Genomic DNA, 20010 nt, shown 5'->3' with positions numbered 1-20010 from the left:
CAACCTCTATGGAACAAATCCTGACAACAGGCCCAAGCCAGCACACTCCAAAAAAGGTGGCACAATTCTGGGTTAACCACTGGAAACATATAGGGTGAATCCGGTGAACCAAGAACTCTTAGGAAGCTTCTGCCCAGGCCATTTATGGTGACTCAGGTCTTGTTTCCAGTGACCTATCCTGAACTGTCAAAAGTGATTGTTCTTAGGTCTTCTGGGGCAGACCTTGTGGGTCCCCCTTCGGTGTTTCCGACACTCTTTGACACACGTTTACCCTTGTAGGTAGGATAGAGACAAGCATAGAATGGAAAGGCCTAGTGTGATTCGATATCGGGTTTGCAGCTTGGGATTTCACCCATCTGATCTATAGACAAGGTGAGTGGTGGTTTGACTTGATTTTTAAAGTGTTTTAATATTTTAGAATTGTGTACATGTGATAAAAACCCTGTGTAGATATTCTAACTGCTTGAATGATTTATGTGAATTGTATAACATGCAGTGATGTATTTTAACTGCCTAATATATATAAATTTTGGACCGTATATATGTTGAGAAATGTGTGACGGAATCCCGTGTGGCCGAGGTGGTTCTGGTACCATGATCACCATGTGGATGATTGCATCATGCATTGGGTGTGCATTAGAGTTAGCTATAGTTGTGGATGCACTTTGTGGCCGATGGTAATTATGGTATTGTGTACTCTATGGCTATACTTGGATATGGGTGTGCTTTGTGACCATTGGTAATTCTGGTATTGCGTATCCCATACTTAACTGTTTGTATGCTAATAGGCTTGGACATGGATACGATGTGGGTATCGTATTCCATACTACCTATATCATTATGCAAGGTATGTAGTATATTGTGGTTAGGTTACATTCCCTATGCTACATCCCTCTGCCAATATGGGATAAGGTTTTGGATAACCTAATTGTGGTATGTTCGATGAACCTTTCTGGAATGCCATTTTTCGCAATACGATGTGATTGTTGCCAGACAAAAACTAGTCCGACATGGCCGATGGTAATTCTAGTGCCATGATTGACAGGAAGGGGTTATAAGGGGTTTGATGGGTGAACGATGGTCGCATTTTGGGACCGATAGGCTCCTAACCATGACTAAGGTTTGTATCGTTGGGTGAGCAATGTGTGAGTTTTGGGACTAGGGATACTGTCATACCCCGTTCACATAGAACTAGACCGGTGACCGGGTTCCCTCCGGGTAACCCAAAACCACCAGGATCATCTGATACAGTAACCACATCACAACAAGCCAGATGTATATGGAAACATAATAATGTAATTTCAACGGAAGTCTTGTCATGTATAAATACCTATAGATCCCTATATACTCTAGATACCCAAATTGTTATACATAGTATATTCACATGTGGGCCTGTAGGCATGATATTTACATAAGAAATGATAATATAATTATCGAGAGTACAAAAGGGGAGTATACCAAAAGAATCAAAAGAGAACTATAAATAGAAATCTGCTATTGTTGCCCTGCAACACAGTTCTCACATAGGCATCTGTCTCTGTGGTCAAATCCATCTGGGACCCACTAATCCCCCACTGGAGGTTCGTCGGTGGGACCCGGCATGGGTTCCTCTACGGAGTAACCTACAAAATCATCTAAAAAGGTGTGTACATGAGGGGTGAACTCACTAGCTCAGTAAATGGAAAGAAGATGCACACAAGCAATTGCAATTCAAATGGTACTATATGCATAAGATTCATTTTAAACCTATTTCACCTAAACAACCATTACTAGGTCATAGGTTAAATGTTACTCACAACCACAGTGTGCGTATGCTTCAAGTATGAGACATGTTCTCCATCCCATGATACACCCATAGGGTTGTCGGAGAAGGTCAGTCGTGAGCACTAGGAAAAGTAAATCGTGGCCGAACCACAGTAGAAAATAAAAGCAATACGATTGGTCCTCTGAATGTATCACCAAGGTTTCCAACTGTCCTAATGATCAGTCAGGCGTACTTCTAATCACCACGGTGGTCCGTGATCGATGCTTCCCCCCAGTGATAACCCAATATGTAAACCCCTATTGGGAAGGGTCGTAGCACGAGGGAATGTGAAATCCTAACCACATGCTCCTATATGAGATAGTACGACTGCAGAGTACTTCCAGGTCCCATACCACGGCATACCAATGCATTCGTTTTCAAGCCAACTACGGCATCTATTTTAGAAATCCCACACATATCCGGCAAATCATCACCATAATCCTTTATTAATAATTCATACTCAAGATTCATGGCAAGTAACAATTATCGGGAATATAAAGATATAACATGTTCATTTTTAAATGTATCCAACATCAATCAAGCATATGCATGAGAATGGTATTCATAATGTCAAGTTAATATATGAATGAATAAGATGCCAAAAACACTCCCAAAATAAAATCAAGTCTTGTCCCCACTTACTTATTCTTGTATGAGAATATGCACTTACGGTACGGGTAAGATTCAAAGTGAAGTCGAGTGTCTCGAAACATAACACAGATAGGAATTTAGAAAATGTCCATTTCAGAATTATAAAAAGAAGTAATATACAGTCACGACACGTTTAATAACACAAAGAGGGTTGTCGGTGAGTTTGAGTTCCATCGGAGCTCATTTGGGCTACAGGTGGGTCATATAAGTGGGTAAGAAAACCCACCTATCCAAATTTTCCAGGCAGAAAACACCCAAACGCAAACCGGCAGGTCATACCAGTGGGTCTAGTACCCACCATTAGGCCCATAGGAGACCGGTGGGTCATACCGGTGGGTCTGGTACCTACAGGTTCTACCTGCCGGTAGGCCCAGAAGAGACCAGTGGGTCATGGTACCCGACGGTCTTGCCCACCTGTTGGACCAGAAGCCCAAGTAAGACTGGGGGGTCATACTGGTGGGTTTGACTACCCACCAGTGTTCTGCGGGTTTTGCTGAACTTCTTCTCTCCTTCATCCCACCTCTTAGGAATTCAAAGGGATTGTTCCAACTTCGTTTCCCACACATTTTAGGCTTCATCTACTTGATCATTTCTTAGATCTAAGTTAACATCAAGGTTTTGGGGAATGAAATCATACCCTGGTGCAAGAAACCCCAAAACTTAAGATCCTCTTTCTAAACTCAAAATGTCACCTCAGTACCTCCAAATCTTGGTTTCCCTTCCTCAAACCTTCAAAGGAACCACATAAGGGTTCCATTATCTCTTTGATTTGACCACACACAAAAGGGTTCCATTATCTCTTTGATTTGACCACACACAAAAGGGTTTCATCCCATTCCAAGGGTTCATGGCGTTACTTACCTCAAAATGTAGATCTCAAGGCACCAGACACTATTTCAACGACGAAAAGGTAAGATGCGGCTCCAAAAACCAAGGGGGAACCTTCTTGCCTCTTCCTTCTCTTCTTCTTCCTCTTTTCTCTCTCTTATTTACTCCTCTCACTAAACTTTCTGAAATCATAAATGGGAGAGAGAGGGAGACATAAATGCTATTTAAACTTTGGTTAATAAATATCTTCTAAGGCTTGTTTGGTTTTGCCCCTTTATGGGCCAAAGCATATTAAATCGCGATTCCGGGTGAATTAGTTGACATTATCGGGCACACGTGACTTCATTACGATGAAGAACCCGAAATACATGTGCTCACCCAGGTTGGGCTTGTTGCGGCCCACGTTTCTTCCACAGGTGGGTCAAACTAGTGGGTCTCACACCTACCAGTGACCACCCACCAGTTGGCCGTAACAGGGCCAACCTTGCTGTATTTTGGTGGGAAACAAGATCTTATGCATATCTCACTCCCACCACCTATTGTGGACTAATTTCTCACCATCCAATAAGATCTCATACCTTTCTTATTCGTACATGGCCTTGTGATTCATGCAAGGGCACGACTTAGGCGTGTGAATCACATCGGGTACCAACTCAATCTTGTCTGACCACCCTCCATTTGACATCACCCTTGTTGTCATGCACCATAGGGCACCCACGTCAACCCTTTCCGGTTCGGACCCTATAGGACCAAACCAAACCAACCAGTCAATAAACCGGGTTTAGAGTGCAGGGCTCTATAGATACAACCTAATGCACAGTAGTAGCATGAAGCCGACTTAGTTATATGTTAGGTGGTTTAATGTAAAATGAATTGCACCATTCGCATCATGGAATATGTGGTTATATTTGTATCATTCGCATCATGCACTATGTGGTTATATTTGTATCACTCGCATTATGAACTATGTGTATATGCTTGTATAACCCCACCTCTCACTGAGCTAGTTGGAGCTCACCCCACGAATATGTTACTTTTTAGATGATGATGCAGGTGTGATAGTGCTACTGGGTATTGACGCTTCTTCCTCTGTGCCCAAGTATGGAGTTGGTGACTAGTGGATGCCAGAAGCTGAGGAGCACAACCCTGACTCTGACTGTGCCTGTGATACTTGTGCGTATGCAGCATTGTGAGCAGGGTGGTGGTCTACTATCATTTTGACACCGTATTATTGGGTGGTATTCTTTTTAGAGTTACTATATGTATGTTGTGAATAGATGTGAACAGAATAACTCTTGTTATCTAATATACTAATATTAGATGTTATCTCCACTTATTTTATGTTTTCGTTGTACTATACTTTGATTGTGCTGCAATTATTTATTTGGTTCGGTGTTGTATGATTGTGAAGGTTAAGGTACTGCTATCAGAGATCCTGGTAGCGATATAATATGGGTAAGCATCTTGCTCCCACCGTTGTATTCTAGATCTAAGAGCGGGTGTGACACTTGTTTGTCGAATGGGATATGAAGCAGCCTAAAACTGCCAAACTTCTCAGCAGTTTTTGCACTTCCTTGACTGTGCGTGGTAGAGTTGTCTCTTGAATGGTTTGGATCTTCGTGAGGTTTGCCTCAATTCCTCTTTTTAATACCATGAAGTCGAGGAACTTATTAGATCTTACACCGAAGGCACACTTGGTAGAGTTCAGCTTCATGCCGTACCTCTTGAACACCTAAAAGGCCTTATCTCGATCGATTTTGTGGCATTCCTCTTCTAGGCTCTTGAACAACATATCGTCAACATAGACCTCCATGTTCTTATAGATCAGGCCCTTAAAACTTTTATTAACTAGCCACTGATAGGTTGCTCTTGTGTTCTTAAGTCCGAAGGACATCACCTTGTAACAATATAAAGGCCTTTCTCTGTGATGAAGGCTATTTTGGGAACATAGGCCTTGTATATTATAATCTGGTTGTAACTTGGGTAGGGGTCCATAAAGCTTAGCATCTCATGCTCGACGTTGCTTCAATCTGCATATCAATCCTAGGAAGGATGGTAGATGTCCTTCGACATTCCTTATTCAGATTAGTGAAGTCTATGAATATCCTCCACTTCCCATTTTCCTTTGTCACCATTACCACGTTCAATATTAACTCAAGGTGTCGGATCTCACAGATAAACTTTGTCTTGAGCAGCTTATCGACCTCCCCATCTATCTATTCCTATCTTTTAGAGGCGAAGGTTATCTTCTTCTGCTTGATGGGCTTTTTGGTGCAGTCAATGTTTAAATTCTGTTCTATCACCTATCTTTTTATTTCTTGGCATATCCGTGGCCGACCAGACAAAGACATCCAAGTTAGTCTGAGGAAGTTGACCAACTTATCATGTCTCATTACTTGTATCTGGGGCCCAACTTGGATCTGTCGACTAATGTCTCCTACCTCAATTTCCACTAGATAGAGGTCCTCTATGGGTTCACCTTGTATCTAGTTGAATTCGTCTCACATACCTTATGGGCAATGCTTCTCCTGATTTATCCTTTACCCATAAGGTTGTTGTGTAGCATTTTCGAGAGCGCTACTGATCACCTTGGCACGCACCGACCCCTTTTCGGTAGGGAACTTCATTTTGAGGTGCATAATGGATATGATGACTTTGTGTTCAACCCTACTCTCTCAAAATGGTATTGTAAGCCGAGGTGATATTGACTACCATAAATTTTACCTTGATTGTCTTTTGGCAATCTCTGGTACTTGCCCTTACAAGTAGTTCTACCGAGCCCTTGACTTTAGTAGGACACCAAAAAACACTTGTAACAGGTGATCCACCTTCTTCAAATTTTCTTTCTTTAGTTCCATTTGATTGTAGATATCAAGGAATAGGATATCGGTTGAACTACCATTATCGACCAGGATCCTCTTTACCTTAGAGTTAGCAATTGTCATTGTTATAACTAGTGCATTGTCATATGGGGGTCTGGATTCCTTCCAAATCTTAGTTTGAGAACAAGATCACCTGACCAGTCCTAGCTTTCTTATTCGGCCACTCAGCTATATGGACGATTCGTGCATAGGCTTTGGCCTTTTGGGCTGAAGTCGAGGTCTCACCAGCGGTGTATCCCCCATAAATCATCGTTATTATCCTAGATGGGGTTTCTATTCTCCTGATAACATCTCCTTCCTGGGCCCCTTTCATCATGGCGTCCCCTTCTATCATTCTGTCGGTCATCCCAACAATGTCTATGGTCATTGATTCTTTCCTAAAGACCCTAGAAGTCTTCTCGTCAACTATCGGTAAAGTTACTAAGGTAGCTCCTGATTGTGCCATAATTATACATAGAGAATGTCATTTAATTACTAATTTTAGTTGAATCTACATTATTAATTTGACTTCAGATTGTGATTTCCTATGACTGCAGTGTTTTGAGGGATGTGCGTGTATTTGATGCTAAATGGACAAAGTTGATTTAATTTAGAAGCCCGTGCCATGATGTACTCCCATTGACCGCCTAACTCATGTGTAAGGGCAAAGGAGCAAGAGAAAATCATTACATTAAGGGCATAAAGGGAATTACACCCTAAGTAGGGTTTTGCGCAGAATGAAAGAAAGAAAGAGGAGAGTGGAGGCAGTCATCTCTCCCCTAGAATCTCTCTATTTTTCGGTTCTCTCCCCGAGAATATCTCTCTCATTCAAGCCACACATGCATTATCCCACCCCTCCTGGGTATCGTTTCTAGTGACTCCATCTCAACCCTAGTGTCTCTCTCTCTTTTTCCTTGTGGATTGTAAACTCTCCCTGGCTCCAGGGCACAGACATCAACTCCACCACCATTGCATCCATTCCAGCTCTCCAATTGCATTTCATCACCATGAAGAATAGTTGTTGTCCCATGTCAACTAGCCCCATGAGTGGCTAAGTATCTTCTGTCTTTAGGTGTAGATGAAGTATTGAACTTCGTTAATTAAATTCTGATTTTCAGTACACTTGAATGCTTGATGTGTAAGCCATTCCATATGAACGATTTTAATTGATTAATTTAGTTTAGAGGATTTTTTTTATGTGATTCATATTTTCCATTCAAGCAATGGTTTTTGTTATGATTATGGTTGTACTGATGATAGATCTGACTGAACTAAGCATACTAAGCATTTGCAAAAGACGATATTCATCGACAAGATAGGCTATAAGTAGGATGAATTACAATTATATGGCATCATTAGGCTTGTAGTTGTAATGAACCGAAGTTTGCACTAGTAATTAATTAATAAGGATCAATGTGGATTTGAAACCTGAAGACAATCTTCTCTCATCATTTTCTTCTCCGTCATCAATTTTTAGTTGTTCATTAGTTTGTAGTTTATTCTTAATTGCATTCTAGATAATTGTTTTCGAAATTACTTTACATCATATTAACTTAGCCCCCATGGATTTGATCCCTTTCTTATCACTATTTTAGCAGTAATTTAGGGTTCAATTTTGATACGATAACTACTTAATCAGCCCCTTTGAATCATGCTTTCAATCTCACCCTTCACATGCCCAAAATCTTCGGTATCATAGCCATGGTATTAATGGAAGTGACATTACTTGCCTTGATTTCTCCTCTCATGGTGCCTGCCAATCTTTCCTAGCCACTTGAAGAACTCTGCGTTTGAGGTGTCCTTGATTTGTATGAGAACATCTGTCCTCTTGTATGTAAGGGGAGTGAACATGTCAAACTTCTTTGGAGGCTTCCCCACTTGACTTTGGTCTAACCTTCACCTTCAAAGTTTCCTTTGTTATCTCTTATCGTCCTCTTCTTATTGGGCTTCCCCTGCTCTTCCTCTTGCACTTCCAGGGTTTCTTCCACATTAATGTATATGTTGTATCGGGATTTTAATTCTGCCAGGTCCTTAGGCGCTCTTTTCACGAGGGATAGATTACGGAATTTATCTTTAACACCCCCTAGGAGGGCCGCGAATACCGTATGTTTCTTCCTAGTGAAGCATTTCATATGCGTTCGGAGGGACTCTCCTTTCCGCTGCTTTATGGTCATAAGGTTGATGTGGGTCTTCTGAAGGGGCTTACTTCTTGAGAAGTCCTTCACAAAGACCTGGCTTAGCTCTTGAAAGTTGTGAATTGACTTCGGTGGGAACCTATTGTACCAAATCTTTATCTCCAGTTTGAATATAAGGGGGAATGCCTTGCACATGATGAGTTCAGAGACTTGATGGAACTATATAGTTATCTTGTAGCCCTTTAGGCGGTCCATAAGGCCCCTGATGCTATCATAAATGTCATATTTGACATTCTAAGTCTCAGGGTAGGGGGTCCTTCAATACTTCATCAGGTAAAGTTATGTCATTGGTGAAGTCTGGTTCTTTCATCCCAGCCTGGTTTTGTGCGACCTTGCTTACTTGTTCCATTAGTTCGAGGATTAGTTTTGGCGTTACATCGACCTCCCTTTGTTGAGTTTCGTCTATCCGAGTTGTTTGTGCTGGGGGTCCTCTATCCTTGAGCACATCTTTCTCTCTTCTAACATAGTTCCAGGGATTGCATCCAGATCAAACAGATTTGAAACTGTTGCGGATGTCTTTATGATCCTATAGTGAATGAACGCTTCAACTCTGGGCCTTTCTATCATTTGCTTGAGTGATGGATTTGGAGACCTCATGAATGGGGTTCGCTAGTCGATGGTATTGTTGTTGTAGTTCGTCAAATTGCACCCTTATGACAAGTGCTTGATCTGTGATGATAGTCGATGGTGGTGGCAAACGATCAAACTGTGCGTGCCTTTAGTTACCTCTTGGTTTTCGACTGACTTGACTACTTTGAGATTACCACCTCCTTCTTCTTGATCCGTCATGCACCCGCTCCATCCTTGGGGGCCAACGCTAGAGGAGGTAGAAGAGCTGAATTTGGGTTCATATCGTAGGCCTGTGCAGTCTTATTCTTTGGTATTTTTGTCTCATCATGTCAAATCGCCTATTACTCTCTCAAGTTCCCACAGACAACGCCAATCTGTTGCGGCCAATCTGTTGGGATCTTCCTCGGATCTCGTTATCCGAAGATATTTGTTTCCCCGTGGTTCTCCTTGGTCTCCTTCTAGATCAATTGCCATAGTTTTCTTTTGCCACATGTCGATCACCTATTGCTGGTAATTTTTATGTATATCACATTCTAATCTCTTAATCAGTCCATGAGGATTTCTTAGTTTTTCAAGATTCATCATTGTAGACTATATTTTATTAGTTGTCGAATTTTCAGATAGAAAATATTAAGGAAATGCCTTACCATTTGATGGAATAAAAGTCTAACCCTTACCCAGTATAAAGTTAGACTAGGATGCACCCCCAACTATTGGATGTGTGGTCGAGAGGATTTGATTCCTATAAAGTAAGGAAATGTTTTAGCCTTACCCTTAACCTCACAAGGTGCTGGCAAAAATTTCCATTACCCAGTGGGTAGATAACTAATGCAATTAAAGCTTGCTAGTGTTTAGTTTAGTAATATCTAAAATAATATTAAAACATTCACCCTATATAACTTAATAAACATAAAAATATTGACTTGAATATATAATCTATTGTTGTATTTACCTATAAAACACATTGTTGCAAACTTGACTGGGAAAACTAGGCCGAGTTTGTTGAAAGATTAGAAACCTGGTCAGGAGTCTTGCAGACTTGTCCTGTATTAAAAAATGACAAGATTGGGATCAAATCATACCGAGTCATTCAAGACTCATTTGTTTTGCCCGAGTCACAACAAAATGGCCGATTCTTCTCAAAAGTTTAAGTCGGCATTTCTGAATAGTTTTGAACTAAAATATATTCTAATGATGTTAACTGTTCATTGACTAAAGTCTTCTGTATTGAATCTAGCGACTATTGAGTGCATACATCTAAATTTTAATTATAAAAACATGATTCATGACTATGACATCTCTAAGTCGGATCTCATCACTTTCATCCAAGAGAAAATGAATGATGAGATTCACAAAAAAATTTCAAAAACTAACATTTTTATTCTATCTTCTCTCATTTAATTTATTTATTAATTATTTATTTGGATTGCTTGAGAAAGACTAGTATGGAAATAAAGGGGGGGGGAATTTGACATGACTCACTTGGTTTTTGTGACTCCCTCCGACTCACTAGGATTTAAAGAGGACGAGTCGAGTCACAAAACCTGATTTTCCAACATTGATGAAACATAACAACAGCAAATAATGGTAAAACAAAAATCTTAAACATTTCCCTGCTTGTAAACTACTTTCTTGATACATTTTTGCATACCTATACTAAATTCTAAGTGCATTTACCAAAATGTGGAGACTTGGTGTAAACTGCCTAGCCGAGTTAAGTATAATTAGTTTTAACAATTTTTAACGGTTCCAATCAGATGGTTAAACAGTTGCACTTTTCCAAATTAGAATCAAACCATTAATTAAACGGTTTGTTGGTTCTAGTTTAAACAGTTCGGTTCGAGTTAGGTAAACAGTTTCGATTAAAATTTAACACCCTTATTTAAATATCCACAATGAAGAGGGCCACAACTATAGGGGTAAGGATTGGGCTACTGGTTGCAAGGTTTCTTGGGTTGTGCTCATGAAAAACCGGTGGTCACCTAGTTGATGACAATGCTATTAATGATTTTTCTTTTTGCCTTAATGAAATTCCCATGTCTAATCTTATATGGACTGGTTTCAAATTACTTAGTCTAAACGAAGAACTGTCGGATCTAGGATCACCTATAAGTTGGATCAGTGTTTGTTAATGATAATTAGCTTTCGTCCTTTCTTAGTTCCCATGCAAATTTTGACCCTCCAAGAATTTTAGACAAATCTTTTGCTATTGTCACTATTGACCCATATATTTCCTTTAGTCCCAAGCCATTTAAATATTTTGACATGTGGGCATAGTGACTTTCTTCCTTTGGTCCGTCATGCTTGGAACTCTTCTATTAAGGATAGAACTTGTCCCCTTCTCAACTTTGCTCAAAAATTAAAATTGGTTAAGCAAATATTGAAAAGTTGGAATAAGAATCCTTTTGGGAACATTTCTAGTTTAGCCGAGGAAGAAAGTGTTGTCAGTTCTAGGCTAGGGTTTCTCATTAAGCAAGTGGAGAATTTTTATAAGAGAAGAAAATCTCGAATCAAGTGGTTGACCCTTAGGGACTTGAACATTGCATTCTTCCACAAATCTTTAAGGGCTAAGCAAAAATTGTAATTCCATTTATGGGCTTAGGAATCATGTAGACACCCTCACTTCTGACCTTGAGGAAATTAAAGCAGCTTTTGTCTCAAACATTTCAAATCAATTCAAGCCTCCATCCCTTAGCCCCCATTGTGCCTATTTGTGAGGATACACCATCTACCAAGGTAAATCCTGCCCTCAAGAGAGCACTCTCATCTATTCCATCTGAGGATCAAATTTTGACTGCTATCAAAATTAATAAAGCTGAGAAAGCTCATGGCCTTGATGGCTTTAGCTATGGATTTTTTCTGGCTGCCTGGGATGTTGTAAATGATGATCTCATTAAAGCGGTCTGTAGCTTGTTTTCCAATCCATCCATGATTGCTTATGTCATCAAAACTTTTATCTATCTTGTTCCTGGGCTTGAGGGTGTGGATTCGATTTTATCTTTTCGTCCTATCTCTTGTGAATATTTTATACAAGTTCATTGCAAATATTATAGTGGAGAGATTAAAATAGTTATGGATGACTTGTTAGCCTAATCGTGAAGCTTTTATCCCTGGGAGGAATTGTGGACAATATCCTTTATGTCATGAGATTGTTAGGGGGTTTGATAGGAAGAACCATTCTCCTTATATCATTCTTAAGCTTGACATTTATAGGGCCTTTGACTCTATTAGATGGGACTATATTGTTTAGATTATATCTATAATGGATTTCCCTCCAAATTTTATCAATTGATCCATTGTTGCATCTCTTCTCTACGCTTCTCTACGCATTTTAACGGTGCTCTGTAGGGTTTCTTTGCCTTGAAGTTAGTCTCCTTTTCTCTATTTCCAGGGAGGGTCTTTGAAAAATCATATCAATCAAAATTGAAGGGAACTCCATCCATCCAATCCCCAAGTGTAAGGCCTTAAAAATTAATAATCTATCCTTCGCTAATGATCTTTGCCAAGGCTAACTTGCAAGAGTGTTTGCAATCTCGGATGCCCTACATTATTTCTTTGCAATGTCGGGTCTCTCCATAAATCCCCATAAATCTCTTTCTTTCTTTATTGTTTTTTTTTTGGGGGGGGGGTTGAGTCTCTAAGGATCTCAAGGATAATTTAATTCAGATTTTGGGTATCTCTGAGGTCACCTTCATGTGACTTACTTGGGTCTACCATTTATTCCCTCAAAGCTTGTTTCCCAGCATTGCTTTCCTATTCTTGATAGGCTTCGCAAGAGACTTCAATTATGGAAGAGTAAATTACTTTCCTTTGCGGGTCGCCTTGAACTTATTAGATCAGTTATGCGAAACTCCTATATCTACTAGTCTGGAGTTTTTTGTCAGCCTGCCTCGATTATCACTAAGATTGAATCTCTTATGCCCCATTCTTTTGGAAAGGTAGTAATAATTCCAATTTCTTACACTCTATAAGCTAGGCAAATATTTGTCTTCCAAAAAGAAAAAAAAAAAAAGAGAGGGGCTTAGGTCTTCTTAGGGTGAAGGAGACTTAATTGTTGAGATTGTTAAACATATTTGGAAGATTTCTTTAAGGAAAAAAGAAAAGAAAAAAACATTTGGGTCAATTGAGTTTATTTAGATATTTAGAATCTTCCTCCAGCTGAATTAACAGACCATCGAATTTGAAATGATAACAGAATGTATAGGTTATTAGAAGGAGTTCTAATAAAACATATACAAAAAGTATACCAACGAATCACCTTATTTCCTCTATGTGGAAGTAAGAAAATTAAAGAACCCATGGATATCGGAAAAAAATGGTCTCCTCTTTAGTGAGATTATATGAGCAAATGCCTGAGCCAAAATATGTCATTGCTATGAGAGCCTGTACTATTATGGGAGGGATGTTCAGTACCGATTCTTATAGTGCTGTTCGGGGAGTCTATAAGCTAATTCCTATGGATGTCTATTTTCCGAGCTGCCCATCTAAACTAGAGGCAGTTTTTGATGCTATAATCTAGTTCTACTTGGACTGCCTCTACCCCAATGGATATATCTTGGGTTTGGAAGAAGATTTTTAAGTACAAACACCTTGTTTCATACTCTATTCAGTCCTCTATTCGGGATGGTTTTAGCACCTAACTTTGGCTTGTTAATTGGTACCTTGATAGTGTGCTATTCTTAAAATGTGATAATAGAATCAGACATGATGTGGGGTCTGATAGGATGGCTAAGGTTTCTACCATCTTGAAAGATGGTCTTTGGCTTCCTTGGCTCTAGTAATTCTACTTCTCTCATAGAGGTTTGGGGGAAGCTGAAGAGGGTGATTTTGAGATCTAGAGGTAGCAAGGATACTGTCCAGTGGACTACTTATTCTTCTAAAGAGTTTGCCTCTTCTTCAACTTGGGATTTGGTGAGATCAAGAGGCACATCTATTCGTTGGTTTAGGTTAGTTTGGTTTAGTTTCGTTCTTCTATCCCTCTGACATTGTTTTATTGTTTGAAGAGATTTCTCAAATTCTCTTCCTACTTAAGAGTTTCTTTCCCAAAGAAATCTTTTAAACTCTAATTGTTGTCTCTTTTGGAATTCCGTTGAAAGTTTTGATCATTTGCTCTTTCCTTGCCTTTTTTTCAATGTTGTTAGAAAGGTATCCTTAGAATATGTTGGCAAAATCCTAGAGTTATCCTTCCTTTTAACAGAGAATGGAACGACAAGTCCTCTTGTGAATTGCTAGGTAAGTTAGATTTCTCTACTGTGATTCATCACATTTGGTGGGAAAGGAACAAAAGGAGATGGACAATGTCATCACACACTATTGAGCAAATCTAGGACACTATAACATTTGATATTCAGAATAAAATCTTTCAAAATATGTAGTTTTCCGTGATTCAAATAGGAATAGGCTTCTTAACTTTACTTGGGATCTTCCTCCCATTGCTCCTCCCATAGTTTTGATATATAATCTTCGCTTTTTTCTCCCCTCTTTTTGTTTTGTTGTATCTCTCTCTTTTGGTGATTGTTTCATCCCCTGGGTTTTATTGTATCCCCTAATGTTTTGGATGTTTGTATTTCTTGAGTTAGGGCTTCCCCTTAGCTAGTCAATTTGGGTTGTTGTCCATCTTTTTTCCTTTTCAATAAAATTTTTATTCATAAAAAAAAAGTTTCTATGGGCTGAAAAAGCTCATAAGTTTTATACATACATTTATAATATATTATGGGAAATTGAACCGGATTTTGGTGGCTTTCCCTCTTCACCTGCTTGCGTACCCCGCACCAGCCTACTAACGTACCCTATGCCACTGCACCTTATTGGCTAAAAAACCATCTTTTTTACCCCATTGCTCCAAGGAACCTATAGATACCCCCCTCTCCTTGAAATTTCACACTTGAGCCACTTTGTGGACACCCTTGTAGGAGACACTCTGTCCTTCTCTCCCTCCCCTTTGAAGTTCTTCCTAGTTCCTTCGAAGTTCTTTAGAGTTCATCGAAGATCTTCGAAATTCTTCAAAGTTCTTCCCAAGCCTTCCTAAGCCCTCCTATAGCCTATCCCTAGTGGAAGCCCCATCGGAGTGCCACCTCAGCCTAAGCCCTCCTAAAACCCCTCCCTAGCAGAAGCTCTTCCGAAGTGCCACCTCAGCTTAAGCCCTCCTATGGCCTATCCCTTGTGGAAGCTTTGCCTGAGTGCCACCTCATCCTATGCCCTCCTATAGCCACTCCCTAGCAGAAGCTCTGCCGAAGTGCCACTTCAACCTAAGCCCGAAAGTAGCCCCTCCCTAGCGGAAGCTCTGTCGAAGTGCCACCTTAGCCTAAGCCCAAAAGTACCCTTCCCTAGCCGAAGCTCTGCCAAAATCCAAATCCGAAAGTAACCCCTCCCTAGCAGAAGCTCTGCTGGAGTGCCCTCTCAACCTAAGCCTGGAAGTAGCCTTCCCTAGCCGAAGCTCTTTCGAAACTCAAATCCGAAAGTAAACTTTCCTAGTCGAAATTCTGCCTGAATATTATCATAGTCAGCATCTCTCGAGAAAGGAAGTTGGAGGTTAAGATCATCTTCCTCTGAGCTGGGAGAATCCATAAGAAAGTTTGTGCCTGCACCAATCAAGGGTCCCCCCTCTTGACCCGAAATAGGGATCAAGCTCATATATAATCTGTCACCTGAGTTTGCATAATATAGACTCTTTATTGACCTTGTTTTAGTGTACATAAGTAATCAAATTCAGTTAATGTATATATGTGTGATAACTTAGCCACGCATGCGGTATAAAATAATTATGGAAAATGTTTGTTCTTCAAGCATCTAGTAGGAAGCCCGGTTGAACCGAGTAGATTGGGTGCCTAACACCTTCCCAATTCTACAACCTGACACATACCCTAATCTCTGGCCCAGACCAAATTCTGGGCCCTTTTCTTAGGAATGGGGCCCACCCTTGGGTCCTAGGCCCATAACCCTAAGTGGCGACTCCAAAACCCTTTTGCATGATTCCAATACCCCGTATTGGACCATCATCAAATACCTGTCTCCATGACGACCCCCACACTCCTACAAAATAGGCCCCTACGTATCTCCGAGTGGCGGTACGGTGGTGCGGGGCTTGCAGAGGCACACACGACACCACCTCTCACCAAAGAAAGAGAGAAAGAGAGGAGAGAGGGCCAAAAGAGAAGGGAGAGATCCTCCTCTTTTATGGTCGCTACCCTCATAGTGGCAACTCCACTAGGGACTGTCTAGCTTCTGACACTAGATGTTACCTTTAATTGCAAAAACATTTTCCACCAAATTTGTTTGAAAACATGTTTAGCTGACCCCATGTTTGTAATTTTACATGAATCGTGCTCGAAGTGAAATCATTTCGTGAGGGACTCCCTATCGTGCCCGCACCCTTAGGGAGGTCAGTGCATGTCATGGAGAGTACCCTGAGAGCAAATGATAACCACTTCCTGTACAAGGGTGTGGGGTATTGTTAAACGGCGAGGACGTTTGTAATTGTGTCAGCACCCTCGGGGAGGTCCATGCACTTTATGACATTCTGCGATTGAATAATAGTATTCCCATATTACACTTATGCACACAATCACTCACGGTTCCACCATCCCCGTGGCCAATTGCTTAACCTCGTTTGTAGTCATGAGTAATGAGCAAGGATGTCACCCCCTTGATCTCATACCTTCGGGTATATCTAAAGGATCACGAACCTTGTGTATATAGATCCTATTAAGGAAGCCTTGTCAATCCTATTGCATCCACTACATACTCGCATCATGTAGGAAATAGTTAGAGAATGCTAGGAACGCCACAAGCTGATCTGTTGAACTTGTTTGAGGTCTTGAAAATGAATCTTCCTATAATGCCTTCTAGTCATAAGGAAATGCTCTCCTAAGTGGGTTTCGGATGAAAGGTGTCCTTCCTCCTTATAAATGATATGTGGATGATTTGGTATACTTGACTCTGGGGTGGTTCCCGTCAAAAGTCCTGTAAAATGCCAAATTATCTAAAGACCCGAGGAAACTAGGAGGAAGGTCACCTAGTGGGGTAAGTTAAGGAAAGTATGACTTTATTGACAAAGAATGTCCTATAGAAATATTTTGTTGAAGCCATTTGTGTGTATCTCCCACCTATGACATTGAGTGGACTAGGTGTTGACACCCAATTTTGTCACCCTCCCCCAGCTATGATGACTCATGGAACATAGACACAGCCTTTCGCTTCCAATCAAAAGAAATGACAACTGACTGAAGTAACCCTGCCCTGAAACACTCCTTAAGCACCCAGAAGCCTAGGAACCCTATGCGGGAGAAAAGAAGAGTCCAATTATGACATCACATATACGAAGGAATCTGTTCTAAAACGACTGTATGGATGGATAGTACTTGAAATCATGATTCCAATGATATATGGTGCGTCAAAATTGGACCGTCGAATCTCCCGCACTCATCTCTAGAAGATAGACTCTTCCCAGAGCCATCAGATAAGAATCCAGGAATATTCTCCCGAAGCCCTTCCCTACAGTCTTGCGGCCCCATGCCTCTTGCCCGCGGCCCCACCCCATGCTCATGTGGCCCCGCACAACCGTGACCCACGCTCCCCCTGCCTTGTGGCCCCGCACCCCTCACCCCTCACTTGTGGCCCCACGCCCCTTGCCTCGTGGCCCCGCACTGCTCGCACCCTTGTGGCGCACACCCACAGCCCTACCCCATTGCCCGTGGACCTATGCCCCACCAAGTCTACCCGCGGCCCTGCTCTGAATCTTGATTTTGGTGAGAAATCCTTCTTCAACCTCTTGCATACCTCGCGCCCCCTGCTTGTGTACCCTACGCCGATGCACTCCATTGGAAAAAAATTTACCTTTTTCACCCAATTGGTGGAGAAGCCCCCTCTTTCACCCTGTTGGTCCAAGAAACCTATAAATACCCCCTCTCTTTGAAATTACACACTTGATCCACTTGGTGAGAACCCTTGTTAGGGACACCCTGTGTCACACCCCGTTCTCACAGAACCGGGCCAATGACCGGGTTAACACTGGTTAACCCAAACCTGCCAGGATCATCAGATATGTATTCCACCACAGCATACACACAACTAAAATAAGCTCATCAGATTAGCGGAAGACTAAGTTTTACCTGTGAATAATCCCATAATACTTGATACCCAAATTGTGATACAATAATTATATACATGTGGGCCCGAAGGCATGATAATTACATAATAAAAGTACAATTCATATATCAAGTATGTATAGGAAATCATCAAAATAATCAAAGTACACAGCTCGGCTCGGCAACAAAGGCTAGAGCTCAGCTCGGCATCAAGGGTTGAGCCCAGCTCGGCATCACATAGTAGAGCTCAACTCGGCCTCAGAAGTGGAGCTCAGCACAGCCTCAAAGGTGGAGTTCAGCTCGGCCTCAGAACTATGGTCCCGCAGCACAACTCTCGCACGAGCAGTCAATGCCTTGCTCTAACTCCTCAGGGGTCCACCAATCCTCTTTAGGAAACTCGACTGTGGGACCCACCCCATGCTCCTCAGATGTATGACCTGCAAAATCATCTAAAAAGGGGTGTATACGTGGATGAGCTCACTAGCTCAGTAAGTGGTAAGATGGACCACACAGCAGTCCACACAGCAAAACACATCATATGCACTACATGCTATGTCATACATTTTAATTCACATCCACCTAAGCAACATTACTAAGTCCTTGGTTTTTGTGCTACTACAGCCACAGTGCGCGTACACTCTGGGTACGAGCTGCGAACTCCCTCCCGCAATACCCCCATAGGGCTGTCGGAGAAGGCCCACCGTGAGTACTCGGATAAGTAAAGACAATGCCGTCCACCAGCTCTCAACAGAAATGTAAATGACTGAAAATAAAGGTGCTGACTCCAGCAATTTAAAAGCAGTACGATTGGCCCTCTTGAATGTACCACCGGGGTTGCCGATTGTCCTATTGACCCGCCGGGCGTTATGTCTAACCGCTACAGTGACCCGACAACCGCGACCACTGCTTCCCCCCAAATGATAACCCAACACCTCAACCCCTGTTGGGAAGGGTCGTAGCACGGGATGGTGAAAATCCTAATACCGCATGCTCCTATATGACAATAGTACGATTGCATAGTGCCACCACGTCCCATTCTACGGGCCACCAATGCACTCGTTTCCAAGCCGACTACGGCATCTAGTCTATCAATGCATCATGCACAATGATGTCCACATTCAACATATAAACATCTCATTCAATTGGCATTTAGAAAGTAAACATAGCACACATGCACAACAATGTGAGGAATGACTAATCTACATAGCATATTCATAATGGCATGACTAGACTAGATATAATTAAATGAATTCCAAACAATGCCTTGAAACAAGGCCAAATGTCCTCTCCGCACTTACCTGTAGCGTACAAGGATTTCCGTTCGGTACGGGTGAGATCCGGTGCGAATCGGGTAGGATTTGGTGAACCTAACATAATTGAGCGGGGTTAGTACTTCCCCATTTTAGGATCAAAATTAATGAGATCCGAGGACAAAATCATGTTTAGAACGTTAAAAGAAGGTCGCACGTCCGATTTGGGTCCAATCGGACGTAAGAATCACCTTCGGGCCGCACGGGTGGGTTAGACAGGTGGGCTGTCTGGCCCACCGGTCCTACCCACCGGTTTGGACCGGCGGGTAGGGATCCGCCGGTAGGGCCTGCCGGTTCCACCCGCCGGTTGTGCCCGAAGGCCCCTGCCCTCTCAGGTGGGTGCTCACAGGCGGGTAGGGGCCCACCGGTTCCACCCACCGGTCTTGGCGGGAAACCCGCTGTTTCTTCCCAACTTCCTCCATTCTTTGGGGATTCAAATGGGGATTTTCCCAACCCATTCTTCACACCTTCAAGGTTTTATAGGATGGTTCTAACTTAGATCTAGGTTAGATTCAAGGGATGGGAAACCATCTTACCTTCTTTGCTCAAGAACAACTTCAAACCCTCCAAATCACTTCAAACCCACAATGCTTCTTCCATCTTGTCAATACCTCTTCAAATCCTTCAAGATCAGCACATAAATCATCTATTAAACCTTAGATTCATCATTTCAAAGGGGATTTACAAGATCTCAAGAAACCCTAC

The sequence above is a fragment of the Macadamia integrifolia genome, chromosome 7 (assembly GCF_013358625.1).
Source record: "Macadamia integrifolia cultivar HAES 741 chromosome 7, SCU_Mint_v3, whole genome shotgun sequence".
In the NCBI taxonomy this organism is placed as follows: Eukaryota; Viridiplantae; Streptophyta; class Magnoliopsida; order Proteales; family Proteaceae; genus Macadamia; species Macadamia integrifolia.
This window is presented reverse-complemented; position numbering follows the sequence as displayed.